The 14,938-nt window shown below is 32.3% G+C and overlaps 1 protein-coding gene across 3 annotated transcripts in view; it reads left to right on the top strand.

Moving 5' to 3' along the window:
• Positions 1 to 868: 868 nt before the first annotated feature.
• The window catches only part of LOC118195444 (uncharacterized), a 185,103-nt gene continuing 171,033 nt past the window's right edge, over positions 869 to 14,938 (top strand). For 2 of the 3 annotated variants that reach the window (XM_085809650.1, XM_035366759.2), the window contains exon 1: positions 870 to 933. The gene's annotated coding sequence lies outside the window, so the exon portion shown is untranslated. Of the gene's footprint in view, positions 934 to 14,938 lie in introns of all 3 variants that reach the window. The other variant, XM_035366760.2, reaches the window with a different exon arrangement.

Genomic DNA, 14,938 nt, shown 5'->3' with positions numbered 1-14,938 from the left:
ATCAATATATATTACCTCAGATCGGATGAACAGTTTTCTTTTGTGCTAGGAAGTCATAAAATATGGAAATCAATATATAAGAAGTATTGTTGATTATCCAGTTAAAGAAGTACCATTATTAATTTTGCGACATTTAATGTTGGCTTGTTTAATCAGTCACAGAAAAGAATGTAAGATTTTCCAACACTGGGACATTTGTGACAGGTTTTCATTAATAAAACACTACAGCTGTTATGCTTTTTAAAGTTTCCGAAAAATTATAAATTAAGAAACACTTAAGATAGAATTTAAGATGCAAAATAATTAAATGTCTAATTTAGTTCAGTTCATTAAATCTAATGATTATCTCAGATGATAATTAGTTTTATCACATTGGATTGTACTAAATTATGTGTTATAAAATGAAAAGTGATTTGTTTTTTTAAAATGTTTCTTGGAAAAAAAATCTGATTTTCAGAATTTATTTTTATATAAGTGTTAACATTATTTAAAAGTGCTTCAAAACACAAAGAAAGCCACCGCAACTCTTTTTGGACGTTTTGTTTATGAATAGCAGTTATTTTCAAATCATGTGTAAATGTTCAGGAGAAAAAAAAAAATTCTCGAAGAAAGTTTAAACAGTGACAATATCCTTTGAATTCTATTTTACTTAAATCAACGAGAGAAGTTATTTTTATCCTTTTATATGATCACAAGTTTCCAATAAAAACCATTCTAATATGAAATTCGAGGAGTTGCTCACCATGATTTCAAATGGAGAGCAAATCCGCGGATCAGCGCCAATTTCTTGTTGTTGGCGCTTTGGCGCTTAAATTGGCAGACGATTAACGGCTTTTGAGTGTGTTACCGGGCATTTCGATTGTGATGAAAGATCAGAGAGACTACATGACTCCGCGCGTATGGGATAGAACGGTCAACCCAGTTCCACATGAGGTACGTTCGGATATAAACTATCTTTACCCTTCTTTCAATGCTTCTCTTGAATATTACTAATTTAACTACGCGTGTATTTAAATAACACTTTTACGGATTAATTTAAATGGGGAATTTTTTATATAAATTTTAAGAATGAGATAAATTCGAATGGTTTACTTTAGATGGGTAACAAAGTAATTCATTATTATTTGTTTTTTTACCTAAATTATTATTTGTTTTTTATCTAAGAAATAAATATATAGGAAAATAATTTAGCAGTTTAAAAATAATTATTTAAAAATTTAACTGAAATTGTTTTACTGGAAAACAAGGTACACATTTTGCTTTTACTATTTTTTTTTAAACATTAAGAGTGTAAGAGAGATATTTCTTATGGAATAAAAATAAAAACTGCAAAGATGTGTTTCTTATATATTATTTGATGTATAATAAATATCTCTACGAAAGCAAATCTTTTAAGCGTTCGGTAAGCAATCCAAACAGCGAGAAGACGAAACAAGAATCCTAGTGTACTGCAACTTACACATAGAACTCTCACGTGTAACTTACATATGCAGAATAGATATCAACCAATAGTGGCGAAATACCTAACAGGATGGCACGATTAATAAGTAATTATTATATGTATAATTATAGAAATTGTTGTAAGTAATGTAATAGAAATTATGTAAATTATGCATTAAGTAATTATCGCAAACAGAATTTAGTAGTTATTATTTATAAGTAACTTAAAATTATAAATAATTATTACAAGCAAATAATTATTTATAAGTAACTTAAAATTATAAATAATTATTACAAGCAAATAATATTTTAACTGTAATTATAGAATGAAATTGGTTTTTTGCATTATTTTATTTCTATTTCAGATTCGACATTTAAGTTTTTATTACTTCAAACTGTTTTTAATTTCTGCATTTTTGCTAGACAGATTGCCACTGTTGGTATATGAATATTTTATGCATATTATCTCATTTTGTTTAATTAATCAACTTCCCAGAATTTTGTAGCTCTACATTTACTTATTTAAATAAATTATACTCATTTTTTATCTCGCTCTCTCTTTGTGGGTATATATATATTATGGATATATATATATATATATATATATATATATATATATATATTATGGATATATATTATATATATATATATATATATATAATATATATATATTATGGATATATATTATATATATATATATATATATATATATATATATATATATATATATATATATGTAATTTCCAAACAAGATCAGGGAAAGGGGATAAAGGAGCAGATAAATATGGTGAAAGATTTATTTTGAACACCTTTTTTCTTATCCTAAAAGAAAGCCTAGTATTTTTCTTTATTTAAGTTTTTATGTGCTTTGCATTTTGTTTGATCTTTCTGATACTGGCAAATTATGAGATTTCAGCTGCCATACAAGATACATGCAGTGTTTGAGATTAATCTGTAGATCCATACTTATGAAAGCATAATGCTTGAGTGCATGTGTTTCGTTTTGCTGAAAACTTCAATTTCATTTCTTTTGTCTGAAAACAACATGGATATATATTATTATGTATTTATGTGAATAAAAATATAAATGTGGTTTGAAAGAACTTGTAAAAACTAAAGTATTTTCATGCAGTAATAAGATTTTTAAGCTCATGCAACTATTTGTTTCTTGACATCTAAATTTTAACGCACAATATCTGAAGAAGTTAAAATTTCTGTATAAATCAATAAATGCCTAGAGTTTAATGCAAAGATGTTTAGGCACTGTAAACTTCTAGAAACTGCGGACGACGTCGTGCTTCTTATGAAACACATCAGCAGAATCGTGAAGTTCAAAATCAAAGAGAGAAACCTGTCAACAGCAGCTACAGATTTTTGCTTATTCAATTGATTGCTATCTTAATCTTCAGAATGTGCTTTATACGCTGTTCCGTAATAGGTCTCAATGCAAATAGTTTAACAAAGGATATTCGCAGGTTTTAGGAAGCAGTGAAGAAGAATTTAAAAATTTTGCTAAAACTGAAGTTCAGGGAGGAAGGGATTTTTATTTCCTTGAAGATTTCACTTATGCTGAAAAACTAGAAGTCGCCGAAAACGGCGAATCTTCGAAATTTCATCTCGCAAAACTTCTCATAGTTGTATACCTCACGAACATGGACGTAAGAAAGGAAGGAGCAGCCAACCCCACATTAAGAGTGAAGCATTGCTCTGAGGCTTCGGTCTCCAGATGGGTTGTTTTTGTTTACATTCAGAAGCTCCCTTGGCAGCGCTATTTCGACACACGGCAGTTCCATACAAATCGAAAAGCGGGACACTTCCGCATAAAAGAAACATTCGTAGTGTGATGGATACTAGCAATTTCTATAGTTTAGTGACATTTATGCAAAAATCACATCTTAGTTATTTTTCGATAACTAACAATAGCGATTTTGATTATGAATTTGATTTCTAAAATTCTAAGCTGTTGAACTACAAAAATATAGATTTTAGCAAACATATTATGCTTAAAGAATAAAAAATACTTTATGGTACCTTTAAAATTATATACATCTTTCGATACCTTTGATAGAGTAAACTAACAATAGCGATTTTGATTATGAATTTGTTTTATAAAATTCTAAGCTGTTGAACTACAAAAACATAAATATTAGCAAAACTGTTATGCTTAATAAAAATACCTTACGGTACCTTTAAAATTGTATACATCATTCGATACCCTTGATAGAGTACCCTTGATAGAGTAGATTTTGTTACTTTTATTTTATGTTCCAAAAGCAAAATAAAATAAATTTAATAATTTTTAAATAAAATAAATTTTTTTATCATCCACATATTATTATAATATGTGCTTTTTAAAATTTTTTAGAGGAGAGGCTTAATAGTTGCTCATTTTAAACTCATCATTTTATTTTTCTATAACTGACAAATAATCACTTTGGGTTTACACATTTATTTATTTGGGTTAATTACTTATTTGTGTTGATTAAAAAATAACCAAATAATACCAAATGCTGCAATCCTCGTCAAAATTAATAAATATACACACAGATATAATAAGTTAACTTTTCCTTGATTTGTAACCACACATTTGTGTAAAATTATGTACAGTTTCATACAAATGTGTGGATAGAAGACGGATACATTTGGGAATTCGGCGAATGAAGCAATATTATAATGAGTAAGGCAATCAAGATTGCGATCTGATGACAATGCGGTTAATGTTTAAATGTGAAATGGATAGTTATTTATTATATTATCAGAGAATTATTAAACTGAATAAAATTGTTAAAAGAGGTATTGACTGCTCTGCCAAAATATACTTACTAGAAGATTTGAATTTGATAATGAATGTATCCTAAAACGTGTTTCAAGTCGAAAGTTTGAAACTTAATGGCTAAATATAAAATTATGCATGTTAAAATATTTGTAATTAGGCACATAGGTTAGGTTAAGGGTTAATTAAATAGAGTAAGGCATGCAAGGGCTATCTGCCTAAAGGGAGGATGACATCGTGGAGGAATTTCGAAGAAAAACTGACCTTTGAGTGTGTATTAAAAATAATGCATGTAATTTTCATTCAAATAATATTTATACATATTTGTTTTGTAAAAATTTCGGGTATATGCTAAATTTTTGTAAATTATTTACTCGAAAAATGTAGTGAATGCACAGAAATTAAAGATTTGCAATGCCGAAATAAAAAATACGAAATATGTATGAGTATTTATACATATGCTTGCAAAAAACATGTATCTGTCATTAACAAAATACATAAATATTTTTAAAATTATTTATAAATGTATTTGAAATGAAGAATTTATTAATTCATAAAAGAAAGTTACTATGAATAAATCTAATTATTAAATGTATCTAAATTTATAATGATTATAAATATATAATAACCTTAACATTGAATTGTAAACATAAATTGAAATCCTGTTGAGAAATACGTTTAAAAAAACTATTTAAGCAAGAATTGTTCGTACTGGAAAGTAATCTGTTAAAAGGTATTGTAATGCAAATTCTATGAAATGCGTACTTAAGGAAGTAATAAATAAGAGTTTTAGAATATGTATTGTGGAAATTAAGGGTAAATAAAATCTGATAAGTATAATTAAAAGAATTATTCCCTTACATTTTATAATAATTTAGTTACAAGTTTTAAATAATATTGAATAAAATCCTTTTTTTTTTTCCTTTTCAGAGAAAGTTAAGTACATGGAAATGAGCACCACTATTTAACGTATAAAATGAAAGGTTAAAAATTAATAAACCTATTAAAATAAAAGGTGCTCTAATCTGGAATGGACCGAATAGAGCACTAACTATAAACTGACATAGATTTTTCGATTTAAAAGATCCCATCAGAAGCTAAAAGATCATGACATATTTGAGAAAGTATTTTAGGAAGAAGCTCTATAAATAGAAAAGATATAATGCATAATTTTAATATTAATAATACAATAAACTTTGATCTTAATTTTTGTAATCCTGAACTGAATAAAATCGAATTAACTTAATTTTTTTTCTAATGTAATTAACGAAAACTTGTGAAAATGTTTCATTCAAATTAAACCGTTCTAAGCAAACTGTTCTGTGAAAACTAGAGCATTTCATTCCGTTCAGAATGAAATGCTGTTTAAAAATGTATTCTTTTCACATACTTAGGACTCTAAAATATTGTAGAAAATGAAATTATGTACCTTTATATGCATATTTACGTGTAATTACAAAATATTTATATCCGATCGTGTCAAAACCTATTGATCTTTATGGTAAGTCACTCAATGTTTTGATCACCATGGAGGGATCGCAAGCGCGTCAAAGCAGTGTATGAGGAAAACCAGTTAGGGCCTCTCCTTCTTACTTCCTACCTCCATGCTCACGAATTCACACCTTCAGCAGTTGGAATGCCAGTCGCTTAAGAAGCGACTCTAAGTGATCGCATAAATTCTGGAAATGTTTTGCATCTGTGCTGGTCTTCACCTCTGTAAGTTGAATAAAATTTAGATAACACTGAGCACTATTCTTTTACATTTAAGTGCGCAGTAAACGATTTGAATTGATTATAAAGTGTGAATAATGTTGTATTTAAACCGAGTTTTTTTTTTTTTAATTATGGGAAATAATTGTGGCTATAAGGAATTAATTTATACTCAATCTATCATGTTAAATGCTACATCAAATTAATGTTGTTCGTTTATGGATATAATTGTAAGAACAGAAAACGTTACCTCAGTAGTTTCACTTGAATCTTGACAAGTTATGCATGTGTGGCAAAGGACGTAAGGGCATAGTTGTCTAGAGGAAGAGACGCATTGGTAGAGAAATTACTAAATCTGGCTCTACATATAGTAGAAGAAGGTAGCATTCAGGCATAAGTTATACATTTAAGTTGTGCGAAGAAATACTCGTGCTCCACATATTTACTGGGGGGGGAGTTCTGTATTATGATAATGGACGTTCAATATAGGAATTTCCAATGTGAAAGCGATTGTAAATGCATTTAATCACATTTAATTAAGTGTATTAAGAACTGGTGAGCCACTTAGTTCAAAGTAATTGGTCAGATAGAGGCATTTGTGCATTAACCAGCTGCAGCCAGATTTACTATTGAGAAGCGAATGTATCTGCCGAAAAAAACAAAAGGTCAGATCCTTATGTTCTAACCTTTCGTACTTTTACGCGCCTTTTAGGGTAAGCGATATATAATTATAGCGTCAAGGCAATTTTCCTACCATTTTAAACACTATTTAAAATATACTATCCTTATTTCTTGGCTCTTATTATCGCCATTCAGCCGTGCAGCCGGTATAGTGGTTAGTGACCCTGACTGAAGATGGGCTTGGGTTCGAATCCCCGTGGAAGCGGGCAAACCTTACATTGAGTTGATAAATGTTAACGAATTTCGCTTGACGTTGGCGTGGAAGAAAATACTGGCGACTAAGTATAAGCAACCCTACACAAATCTGTTAGTCATGTAGGTCTTATCGACTGTTTACAATTGCAATGCTATGGAAATTTGTTTATGTTTATTGTATTTGCTTTTGTTTTATTTCATTTTGGATTATTTGTTCATAAACATTACATTTAATATCAGTTATTTATAATAATTTCTTTGACTTTAATTCAGTAAATTAAACTGGATTTATTCCTTAATTTGTTAAAGTATATACGAATGTAACATATGGTAAATACTCAATTGCTTTTATTATTCAAAAGTATAATCAATAAACATTCAGCTCATGTATCTTGTAATGTTTCCTGCTTTGAAAATCCTTCTTAAACGAAAATTTGCCTAATTTACAATCCATATTTATAGTGCAAGTAATGAAGGAACTTACAATCTAGCAAATTTTAATACTCTGAACGATTTACGCCCAGGTAACACAATATCAACCATACACCGCATTTATCGTCTTTTAACATTGGGCCAAATTTTTTTGTGATAATGCGCAGTGAGGGAAATTCGTTTAACATTGATAAACTCTATGTACGGTTTGCCATTACGCATCCCGGAGAAGATATGGTTAAAACCGTCTGTCTCTTCATAGGAGGCAACGGCGGCACCTATTTGGTGCTTCCATAATCAAATGACTACCACTTCTGGCCATTGTAATGGCACAAGGCTAATGGCAAAAAAGAGCCCCGCCATTTAAAAAAAATTATCGCCATTCACCATCAGGGATTACTAGTGGACAAGAGATTAAAACCATCGATACTACTATCAGGCTAATTCCGGAGCTCATCAATCGTAGTTTGACTTTTTAAAATTTTAACAAAAAGGCTATTTCCATGAGCACGTTCATAGCAACAAATACTAGCCAGATCCCATTAAAAGTCTTCTAAGAAAGCATCCATTTCCTTGCCAGATGGTCCTCGCGAGTTTTACCTTAATTGAAATTAATCAAGTGGCTAATTAACCAGACGCTCTTTATCTTCATAAATGGTCTTTGAAGCAACACCAAAAACACAACACCGAATGTGCTGAAAATACAGGGTGGTCCAAAAAATTGAGCGCATTTTTATGTTTGGAAAGAAAAGAACAAAATAAGGAACATATTTATTGTTTTCTTGGAAAGGCAATTTAAAACAGTTTTAAAAATTAAATTTAAGCATTAAATAACTTTTACTTCTACATGAGCTCAATTTGTGGCACCCAAAATATCCAGTTGGCATTAAATTTCACGTCAAGTGTTTTGCAGCATCTGAGCAGGTATTCATCCATTGACCTCAGTGATTCGTCGTTTTAGGTCATCGATATTCGGAACAGGAATTATGTACACCCGGTCCTTAACATAGCCCCCCAAAAATGTCAAGGGGTGTAATGTCGGGGGATCTTGGCGGCCATGGTATCGGCCCCCGTGACTAATCCAACGATCAGGAAATGTTTTATCCAGCTTCGTTCCGAGCTTCTACCCCAGTGTAGTGGAGTGTCGTCTTGTTGAAAGATAACTCGAGGCTGAGAGTGTACAAATTGAGAAATATCACTCTAGCTTGTCCAGATATGTAATGCTTGTCGTTGACTGTTCGATGAAGAAAATGATTCGAAGATTTTGATCAGCAACCAAGCGCAGCAAACATTCACTTTCTGGCTACTGTGTGCTTTTTCTCTTACTGCATGAGGAGATTCGGTTCCCCAGATTCGATACTTGTGACGGTTCACAGAAACATGGAAGTAAAATTGTTGTGTAAAACTGTTTTAAATTGTCTTTCCAAGAAAACAATAAACGTATGCGTACCCCATTTTTTTTTCCAAACATGAAATCGCTCAAGAATTTTGGACCCTCTAGTTTCACATCATCGTCATTGTGTGCACCTTTTCCCCAAATTGTTGACACTATTTTTAAAAGAGTCCAAATACTACTAAATAACATGTTGCACATCATCAAATGTTTTGAATATTTTTTTGGCCAGCAAAATGTTTTACGAATTTAAATGACTGGGAGTTAAATTGGGGGGTTGTCAGAACTATCAGGTGGATGAATGTTATGGTTTGGTTAACTGATTACAGCAAAGAATGCTAGGGATAATCTGCCTAAAAAGAAAGATACCTTCTTGGAAGATCCGTATTTAGATCGTGGAAGACCTTCGTATAAGACCTTTCATATTTGTTTTGCACATGGGCTTAAGTTAGATCATTTGATTAAGACAAAGCAATTCGAAGGCTGTCTTCCTATGGGAAGGGATGTCTTCGAAGAGGCCGTTTTCAGGAAAATAATTCGTATCCTTGTTACACACGGGAAAAACTACGAAAACTCCTATCCAGCCAAGCCGTTCGCTGAGATTCGATTCCGGGTCGAACTACCAATGTTCAACGAATTTACCTCTCCGCGGCTAGTGGGCCTCTTGCGTATGGAGAAAATCCGACGTAGACAGACCATTCGCTGAAACGGAGCATGAGAGGACACACCAATGCTTAACGATTTAATCTGATTAACCCTTTACGTTTAACATTTATTAACAACTGGAATTCCGTAATTATTGTTGCAGGTTTTGTGAAGAAAGGAGCCATGTGATATCATGAAGCAGCAAGACTCTTTTTCAGTTGATTAGTGCAGGTGAATCAATTGCGAATTTATTGAATGACCAATATTTGTAGACCTCATAATAAATTATGCCTCTTCATTTCTAAAAAATACACAATAAATACTTCTTTCCCATTTTTTTTTGTCTAGGGCTGATAACAATCTTGTACTTGCGAATGGAATTTTTTGTACAGTATCCGTTTTCCATCATTTGCAATTTTCCTTTTCATGAAAGGTTATTTTGGTGTTTAGACAGAATTTAAAAACGCGAATCATTGTGTCGTAATTTATAGATTGCATGAAAAATTTTGTAGCCTTATTTGCCGTTATATGCAAGTTGCAGAAGATGGTTATTCTCGTTAATTCTGATATTCTTGCAATATCATTCATCGTCGGTTGGAAAATTTGTTCAGCTAAAGCACGAAGATGAACTTTATCAACACGTGATAGTTTTCTTGAGCTTGTAACGAGAAATTCTCAAAATTTCGGAAACCAGATCTGACACTCGTCACATCCACTGCTTTTGTTTATAATATTTAACGTTGTCTATTGCAGTCTTTGCTATTTATACTTTACAGAGTTCATATAGGATGCAATATATGTTCTTCACATGATAGACTGCTTTTTGTTTTCAAATCACTGATCTTAAAATTCAGAATTTACTTTATGCCATTAAGACACCCAACCTAAACCAGCGTATACTTTAACACTTCGCAGTCGCCACTGAGGAAACATTGAACCAGCAACGGCACAATTGTAGTACAAGCTTGTAACTCCGTTGTTGTGTCGTGGCCGCACATAGAAATAACTTTTTTTGTACATGCAAGGAGATATTTCGGCATATGATTATTGTAATCAATCTGGTGACCTTTGTCAATGTATTCTTTACCGTAAATGGGAGGCAAAAAAATAGTTTTTAAAAAAATGGAATGCGCAAGTTCCATTACTCCTGGTGTAGATGGAAGCTTATAGAAAAATGACTGGGAGTTGCTGAAAGACCGTATTAGAAACTTCTCGGAGTGCAAAGGTTTAAACTGCATTTACTTTGGGAGCCTATCAGCGTAATGGTAATTCGACCTAATTTCGATTCCAGGCGAAAGGCTAGCTGCATGATTTCCTCCATGTTGGAGGAGCTTGTTTCTCTTAGAAAGTTCTGGGCGAATCTGCTTGTTACCCTACGAGATTCCGGTGATATATTGAAATGAAATCGCATATTGCCACAACGATGCTAATGATTTGAGTAATTGATTATGGCAAAGCTCTTGGAAGCTATCTGCCCTAGGAGAAATAACATTTATGGAGGACTTCCTGAGGAAAACAAGCTCATGCTTGTTTAACACAGGGGAAGAATATCCCCGAAGGAAACCTACAAATGGCTAGGATAGTTTTATCTTCAAAAAAACATTGTGTGCTATGTGTTTCATCGGATTTCACGTCACGTCCTGTGTACTGTGAAAGGAATAACTGCATAATTTTTTTTTACGCTATCGCTGCCTGAATGTAAACAGTTTTCATAAAAAAGTCTTCCATCAAATCATTAACTAAAGGCGGACAGCTTGTATGTGCTTTACAGTAATAAGCAATGCATTCGTTTTATACATTACTTATTCAGTTAAGGAAGCAAAAAAATATGCGATTTTCAAAATAAGTAAAGAAGCTAAAATCCTTAAATTATAACGTAAAGTTACACATGCAATCATTTTGACCGTTCATACGTTAATGTTTTTTAACTCTTTTACTATTTAAAAAACATCGTAAGACAATAAAAAGTTACAGAACATTTAAATTAAAAACAAAGATTATTAAACATGATTCATAATAAATGTATTACAGTTTGAAACTTTTACAAAAGTAGAAAACTTGTTGTTACCAAACATTGACATATTACATATTGATGTAATGTAAACTTCCTCACTTTTTTTTCTCATCCAGTGTTGCCAAAATCAGAACGTAAAAATGCCCATCGGTCAAGTTGACGATGCTTTTTTTATAGGTGTTATATGCAAATATTTTGAAATTTGAGTTCTATGTAGCATTAAGTGAAAAGATTAGCGGAACTACTCTTATATGCGCCCTCAGGTCGCCAAATTTCTCGCCAAACATTCTTGGCGAGAAACTTCAAGCTGCCATATTACTATCTAAATTTTTTGTCTACATTTCGAACTTTAAGCCTAAAATGTCTCCAAAAACGCGGTTTTCGCACATGCAAAAACCACGTTTTGAACACACAATTTAAGCCAAAAATCCGAAACAAAAACAAAAAATTTAGATAGCAAAAACGTAAAGTTTCTAACCAAAAATATTTGACAATAATCCATGTACACAGTGATATATTTTAACTTAAAAAACATCTACAAATTTGCACAATCTAGGCAACGAACGAATCTACGAACTACGCACACCTCGCTTTGATAAATTAACATAACAATAAATTTCAAAGAATATCATGTACACAGCATCCTGTTTAAACTTAAAAAAATCATCTACGAATTGCACAATCTAGGCATTGCGCACAAATCAACCAAATAAACTAAACTAAGTTACAAACGATTCAAAAAACAACAATAACAAAAATTCATAAACATTCTACAAAATAAAAACAGTAAAATAAGATGCACTTACCATAATACATTCCTGAATAAAATTTCGCCTGTCACACAACGTCTCTGAACAAAAGTGCCATGATTTTGCTATATCACATGTCTTTCTGAGATTCAAAATTTCGAAAGTAACGATAAAAACTTCCTCCAAAGTTAACTTACTACACCAAAACCACAATCCAAATCTTAAACTCCGCTGACAGTCACATACTTTACCAGCAACCATTTGATTGCAAATCCACACAAGAACTATCAGAAACGCCCTTCTTCATCCGAGTTCTTATAGCTCTGCATTTCGGATTCCGTTTTAAAAGTCACATAGAAATTACAAAAATACACTTTATTCCTCATAAACATACCCGTGAACAAAAGACTCGTTAACAACTCCAACATCGTACCTTTTAATACTAAATTTACTTTTCCCACAATCTCAAATACGTGACTGAAATCTTCCCACCACGTCTATCATTGCAACATAGGGCATTTCAAAACACGCACGACACGAACCAATGAGCAATTAAACCACTCCAGGAAAAGATTTTTCAACATCAACAGGGTGGCCATACAACACGCAATCGCGCCAAAAACCAGCGCAGAACACATATCGCCACATTTGGTGAAGTTAGTGCGCATATAAGAGTAGAGCCACTCTTTGAAATAATTATAATAATAATTAATTCAGAAAATGAAACTCGAATTTCAAGAATTTTTTAGGTACTTTATTTAGTAGCCTCCTATTGCATCTTCTTATTATTTTGAATCCTGATATATGTTCAAATTCAGATGCAAAAATCTTAAATTTTTTGTAAATTTTTTTTTCTGCAACATTTATTTATTTTTATGAAAAGTATCAGTGTGCGATTGTTTTTGAGATTACTTACTTTATATGTATGATAATTATCATGCCTTTATTACCACTCCTTTATATATATATATTTAAGATATAAAAATAAAAAAGGAAACTACTAACTTTAATGCTGCAATAGCCCCTTTATTCCTCATTTTAACTTGGGTACTTCCTTTTCATCCTAAAAATGGTAACGATTTATAATATATCATTCTAAACTGTGTTTCAAAATTAATCCGCATCGTGCTTTTTTACGTAATCATGTAAAGCATAGGTAAAGATTTCTATTAAAAAACCTAAACTTTCTGACTCTCCAATGCTTCTTCTGAATGCGCAGTTATTTTCCTTGCATATTTGGCTACTGCTAATACGTTGCGGATAACTTCTGTCGATGATTCCTTGTCTTAAGATGTAAGCTTCCAAAAATTTCTGGGGTGCATATTGTCCCCATAATAAATATAATCCCATAATAAATAATCCAGTAATAAAAGTATGTGAATCTACGGCTATGTCTATCTTCTGCGTAACAATATGTATCAAAAATGGCCTCATTCTTGCGGTTGCTGTTTTATGTGTAGCAAATAGCTCAGTACTTACGAACTGTCTGACTGTTAGGAAAAAAAGGTTTTGCTGTAGTGTTCGGGTAGCACTTAAAAATGTCCTTCTTGATCCTGCACCTGATCTGAATGATGATGATTGAATTCAGCGATTGCGCCGACCTCTGAGTTCTCCGTGAAATCTCAACCAGTCCTCCCATCTAGACGTGAAGAATTTCTGAAGGATTTCCCTACTTCTCATAAGAAATGCAAAATTAAGAGGTCTTCAGCTCCCAAAGCTGTGTCGGATACTGATAAGAAAAATGTTCCTGTTCAACAGAAAGAGAGGGAATTGAATCCGGAACGATTGGAAAGGGTGATGAATGCCATTAAATAATTTGGAATAGATAGTGATCTTCCGGCGATAAGGCCAGTGATGAAACCAGAGGTAAACGTTCATGCAGAAAGTGATGACTTAAAACGCCTCGCACGCACGGTCCCACTTCAGAAGTTAAAAGAGACAGTGAATGGAAATTGCCGAAAAATCCAGCAAAAGCTCCCTCAAACACCGAACCCATGGATATAACTCAAGTGAACGGTTTTTAAACATTTGAGAAACAGGAAGAAACAGATGAGTATGCTGAAAGAAAGTTTTGAAAAAATTCCGTCCATAGAGTTTTGTCAGGAGACATCTGATTAGCTAAAACTTGCTTAATGTTTTCGTCACATTTTCAAAGATGAACACGAAGCTCATATGAAAACAAGATCTATTTTCGTTTATGTGAAAAACCTCAACGGGGTTTAGGATTATAATTAAAATTTTAAGTGAAAGGAATATTTCATTCCATACGTATCAAATTTCAGGTGAAAGAAATATTCGAGTTATCACGAAAAACCTGCCTGCCTCTGTAAATGAAGAAGCCAACTATAACGACCTAGAGCGAAGAAAGTTTCTAATTTTGTAAGTTAAACAAATCTCCAAACCCCCCTCCCCCCCCAAAAAAAAAAGGAGTTCAAGAAAAATTACCTATCGTCTTTCTCGATTTCAAAAATAACAAATCAGGAAATGCCACTTTTAACCTGAACAGTATGCTCAGCGTTAACGTAGGAATCCAACGATTCACTTCAAGTAAAGCAGCCAACGCATTGTTTCCATTGCCAGGTGTATAGACATACACAGCATTATTTATTGCAATGATCTGCAAATGCGGAAAAGAGCACATACGCCGTTTCTGTCCTAAGAAGCCAGACCAGAAATCCCCATGCATTTTTTGCGGAAAGAACATGTTAGCAGCTAACAGAGGCTGTAAAGTTTACAAGAAAAAATTTGAACAGAAAAAAAATCAGAAGAAAATAATTTCCCCCGGAAATGACAAGTAAAGACTTTCCTGAACTGCCTAAATCTGATATGAAGCCAGTAGAAATCACAAAAATACTCTACAGAGTAAAAAAGGTAAAGGCACTCGTAAGCAAACTCCATAAACACTG

Source organism: Stegodyphus dumicola, chromosome X2, assembly GCF_044657685.1.
Source record: "Stegodyphus dumicola isolate Sdum_Otavi_A_Nest chromosome X2, ASM4465768v1".
NCBI lineage: Eukaryota > Metazoa > Arthropoda > Arachnida > Araneae > Eresidae > Stegodyphus > Stegodyphus dumicola.
The sequence above is the reverse complement of the archived record's forward strand: the minus strand, read 5'-3'. Positions and strand labels throughout refer to the sequence as shown.